Below are 6000 nucleotides of genomic sequence, written 5' to 3' on the forward strand. Positions count from 1 at the left end.
TATATAGTATAATTTTTATATTAATATCTATTAAATGATGCTTTCTATTCATATGTTTTTTTATCATTTGTAACTTTTATAACAAAAAATTTAAATCATTGGTAACAAAACTTTCATTGTGGAATTAATAGTTTTAGTAATTTATCTTTTTTAAACAGTTAAGTTGTCAATATTTGTTCAAAGCTTCTATCAAAAAAAAAATGTTCAAAGTAAAATTTTAAATTATAATATTTTTATATTTTTATATGGTGTGTAGTTTAATTAAAAACAAAATATATATTTATATATATCTTTTAATCTTAAGACTTAGTAGTCTACTTATATGATTTTGTAATCATTTGTATCTTGTCATAGTAAAAAAATTAAACCATGGATCACAAAATTTGAATGTGAAACTTTTAACAGTTTTAGTCATTTATCGTCGTTTTTAAAAATTTAAAATATAACATAAACAGAAATATCTTACATTTTATTATATGGTTAATAGGGTTGTTTAATTTATTTTAGTAGTTTAATTTTTTTTAAAAAAAATATGAATGAAGATACACTAATTTTTATCAAATCCTTATTATTTAAAATCAATTGTCATATATATTTTAGCTACATTGGGCAATTTCGTAGTTTTTATTTAAGGAAATAAGAAGAACATTAATAATGAATTTATGGTTAGTTTAATTTTTTTTATCAACATGGTTAATTTAATAAAAAGTTTATTATATATTTAGATGGACTAACTTATTTCTCTAAGGATTCTAAGAATCATTCTAGGGATGACACGTGGCTACTAAAAAATGTTGTAATGCTTCTCTTTTAGTATATAAGAGATAATCATTATATTTTATCATAATAGTATGTTTTTAATATTTTATAATGTTATTGTGTTAACATTGATAATTTCTTATTAAACCGTTGCACTATCTCATAACCAACCAATCAAAAATTTCCTAAATTTTGCGCAAACGCACCAATTTCTAACCAATGTACCAGTTGTACAAATCACTTAATAATGCTAGAAACTGCAGCACCCACATCCACAAACTCCTGCAACCACACCCACAACCGATGCATTTTAATCATTCAGCCCCTAAGTTGAATATTTAACTTTATTCTGATGTAACATACAAAAACATAAAAATAATTGGTGAAAAAATTCTTACCAAATTTGGCAGTTTGCATAGTAGACTTCTCCGGAAGTCTTCTTCCAGAAGTCTTCTCCAAAAGTTTTTTGAAGAAGTCTTCTCCAAAGGTCTTCTCACTACAAGAAAATAGACATATTGTGATTAAATTTTGGTATTGTAATATTTGTCACAAATTTGTGACATTGTTGATACAATATTGTAACCGTAATTTTATGTGACAAATATGTTGTTATTTTGTCACAATGTTATGACTATTTTAGCTGTAGCTAAATTTCGTCCCAATTAGAAGCAAAACTGTGACAAAAGTGATAGTTGTAACCGAAGGTGAGAATATTATGACCAAATGCATGGTCACAACTTTGTTACGAATTTGTTATGAATTGGTTGTCTTAGTTTACGATGATAGGGTGACTAAACATGAGTTAGTAGTACGAATGCAAAAATATTTTTATTTGTAGCAGACTGCGACCAAATGATGTAATTAACAAGTTCATTGTATTTCTAATGTATTATATAAAATTAGTTAGTATCATTTTAGTCATTCGTATATATACTTTCTTTATAACAAAAATGAACATATCATATTATATTTTCAATCATTATTTTGATTGATATTTTTATAGAATTGTTTTTCTATTAGATAAAAATATTAAGTCAAAAATGAAAGAGATATACTAACTTTTTATATATAATACCCTTTACAATATATATATATATATATATATATATATAATTTATACCAATTTTTTTTTGAACAACTATACCAATTTTTTTTTATATATAATTCCCTCTACAATATCACATGACATAAAAATCATGAGACTTAATAATATTTACAGTGAATTATTTTACCTATAAACCCTTAAAGCCCATTTAAAATCTATTATTATGTAACCCTAAAAAGAGGTGCCTCTGTATATATATGTACAGACTTTCTTGCACCCCATAAAAATCTAAAGCTGCTGCTGGCTTAGAGAGAGAGCATATCGTTATGGTTAAAGAAATCGAAGGAGTTTCTCTCCGATACTATCATCATTCATCCTTGACACTGAGGTGGTGTTTGCCGGCAGCATGGTCAGTAACAAGAACAATGGAGAAGTAAGATTGCCCAGTCATGGGAAGAGGTGGAGCAGATCGGGGTCGGGATAAAAGAAATCATCGAAGAAGGCGAAGACAATTTCACTGTTAGATTTTGTTTAGAGATTATGGTTGGATCTGAATCGAAAATATCATAGTATAGGAAGTCTCCATATCGTTTGCTTTCTGTGCAAGAATCATAAAGTGTTAAGTTGTTAACGCTATCGTTTATATGAATATTACCTTGTATTGTATTTTTGTATATTTTAGTTATAAATAAAGAATAGCTTCAAACGATTAGATGCTTCTATCCACACAGAAGTAACTGCAACACTTCATGAATTAGTGAAAAAACTATGACAAAGTAGTAACTAACTGCGATGGATTTATGATGATATTTAAGTTATAAAATAGACAAATTTGTGACTAACAGATAGTCGTAACCGAAGACAAATTTGTGATGATTTTTCAGTCTTTATTTGTGACAGTTTAAGACTAAAGTTCCGTTGTAATGAGTGACGGAGTTAACACGTTATCACAGTCACATAATATGACAGTTTTGTGACATTATATTTAGTTGGTAATTATAACCAATTTGTTACTTGTATATATTGTTACTGTTTGTGACTGAATTATTACTGTATTAATGTGTCGCAAACACAGTGACAATTTTGTTACTAACAAACATTTGTGACGATGGTATTGTAACTGTTCTCAAATTGTCACAATTATGTCACAATATCTTTATTGTCACGGATTATTTAATATTGCCACTAAAAAAATCGTCATAATATAGTAATTTTCTTGTAGTGTCTAAAGAAGTCTGCTAATGTTGACAAAAAAAAGAAGTCGGCTAATGAAGTCTAAAGGTCGATATTTTCATCATATCTGAAAACATGCATATCTAGAACGTTAAAAGGCTTCAAAACAGAAACAAATTCAGAAATAAAAATTTTATGTTGAAATAATACATACAATAATCACATTAGTTTGAATCTATAGTTTTTTCGAGTCTAACATATAAACACACACAAAAATTAATATCTAAAATTTATAGATCTACATTTAGAGGAGTGAATGATGAAAACCATTAAATAAAAAACCTGCAAAAATAAGATAAAGTGCTAAGAAAGACATGAACCAAAGAGATGAGGAATTGATTTAAAATTTGTTGTCTTCAAGTTAAAAATACTAGTGAGAGGTTGGAGAATTTTAGAGTGAGAAATATTATATTTTTGTTTTAGCTATTTGAGAAGAAGATAGAGAATGTGTAAAAAAAATTTATATAAGGAGGCAAAAATTCTAATTAGGATAAATATTTTCGGTTCGGAAGCTTCTTGGAAGTCTTCTAGATCCTAAATTTTCCAAGAAGTCATCTAAACCTTTAAATCAAATAACTAACTAAATAACAACAAACACTTCATTAATCATAATATCATCTTATAACATGTTTAATATATACAAAATTAAGCACATATATGTCAAATTTATTTTATTTAACAAAAAATTAAGATTCTAAAATCTAACCCTAAAAGTACAAACAATACTACAACATATGTTACCAAACCCTAAACCAAGTATAATCATGACTTACAACCTATATTCCCTCAAACATGTTGAAATCAATTTAATTTTAGCAAATATAAATTTACATCATTTAGAATTTTTTTATATTACATGATTTCAATTTATTTTTCATCTATTTTTTGAATAATTTTATAAATGACTTTGCATGGTTATAATCGTAAAAGTGATGACAAGTTTTTTGTTTGATCATTAAGAGATATTTGTAATTTCACTACCCTTTTGGATCACTTTTGCATTTGATGGAATTTGGAATATACTTTTGCTTTTAAAATCAAGTTTTAAATCATTTTTTGGGAAATTTCCCATTAAATAATGTATCAAATTTTAAAAATTTGTTTATATAATTTATTTATAAAAGTTTATCCAGTTTTGTAAAAAACTACTTTGAAGTTTTTCATTCAGCATATTTTAAAATTTTACAGAATTTAATTAATTTTTCTACTGTTTAATTTTTTTTTTACAATTCCGAGAATAAAGTGTTACTAATCGGAACCTAAGTTACCAAGTGCATGATGTTTTTATCAATAAAGTATAAAGTATGAAGTAAATTATTCCTTTGATTATAAACTTTCTCATATCATCATTTCAGCTCTCCACTGAACCCAGTACACACAGGGTGGTCTATCAGACTCATGTATAGACGATGTGGGGATGTGACCATAAGATAACAGTAGCTAAAACATCGGGTATGGATAAAACAATACCAAAAATTATATCACATAAACTCATATGTTATTATAATATTTTGATATAGCTTATATATAGTTCCCTGAAAAAAAAAGAAATACATTATGCTTTATTCCAGGCTCAAGAGTAGTGCCAAAACGGGTGGTGTATCTAAGTTTCTTGAAAAGTATATCCCATCAAGTTTGGCCATCCATACACGTATCTGGCCACATATAGGGATAATTCTGTCTGGAAGAGAGCAGGACTTGCATGGACTTCCGCGGGATCTTCACCTCCAATCAACGAAAATGGAACCCTCGTCCAGGATTTCGTTAGCTCACCACTGATGGCTGAACCTCTGGTGGTTCGGTCAGCTCTTTCTAGGGCAGTGGAACTGGAGATCCCTGATCTCAGAGTTTTCACCAACTGCACAACGCTCCTTGGAGAAATCACCTGTAAATCGCAGAGAAAGGAGATTCTCGGAGTTTTAACAGATATCCGATCAATCTTTACTTCTTTCGCCTCTATCTTCTTCTTTCATGTTTCGAGATCGGAAAACAAAGGTGTCTCTTCGCCAGTCTGCATTGAACTTGGGCTAAGGCATGTTTCCTTTTGGGCTTCTTAATATAATTTCAGTGACAAATAAGAGAATAATTCTGTCTCCTGCTTTGTATACTTCAATTTCATAAAAATATTCCATGTTCGCTCCTTGCCTTAACAAACATTTCCATGCTGTTACATGAAATACTTCTTCATGGAATGCAATGATATATGGAGAGGCATTGAAGGCTAAGTGTTTGATTTCCTAAGTTATCTTTGAAGGAAATACAATGGAACTTGAGAAGTTTACCAGGACCGAGTTCGTTATGAAGTACAACATGATTTTTTTTGCAAGCTTCATTTAGCCTAAAGTATGTAGTAACTAATATAAAAAGTACAAGGTGTTTCATTTTTTTTTCTCTAAATAATTATAAGTGGAGTACAGAGGCATTAAGGTGTAGTATTTATTTAAAAAATTGTGTGAAAGGTCTTTTTATTTAAACTACTAAATAATATCTTACCTTATTAGTAAATTTCTTTTGACCTTATCTTTTTAAATCTTGTCTTCTTAGTTTCAAGAATTTCTCTTAAAAGAAGTTTGACAAGTGGGTAAGTATCTTATTAAATCTCGTTTTTTGAGAAAATAATGTTACAAGATTTTATCTTAAAAAAAAAAAGTTTTAAGATTTACCATGTGTAAGCAAAATAAGATATAACCCCATGAAGCAAAGTCCTATTCTTGTAGGCACGTGCGGCTGTTCAAACTCGATTATTTACTACGAACCTCCTGCTTGTAGTACTAAGACCCAATGGTCTGAGTTTATCCTCTCAAAATATATGAACATGTAACAACATTGTAAACTACTGTGTATTGATCAAGAACAGGATCGTGTCTCAAAAAGTAAATGCAAACTAAAACTATTCTTCTTGAACAAAAACGTTTGATTTGAGAGCGGGTTACGGGTGGTTATGCTTTGTTTCATATCGGGAT

The 6000-nt window shown here is 28.5% G+C and overlaps 1 pseudogene; it reads right to left on the reverse strand.

Annotated features, from left to right (window-relative positions):
* Positions 1-4625: 4625 nt before the first annotated feature.
* On the reverse strand, positions 4626-5528 carry LOC125593320 (annotated as a pseudogene).
* Positions 5529-6000: the final 472 nt, after the last annotated feature.

The sequence above is a fragment of the Brassica napus genome, chromosome C9 (assembly GCF_020379485.1).
Source record: "Brassica napus cultivar Da-Ae chromosome C9, Da-Ae, whole genome shotgun sequence".
NCBI lineage: Eukaryota > Viridiplantae > Streptophyta > Magnoliopsida > Brassicales > Brassicaceae > Brassica > Brassica napus.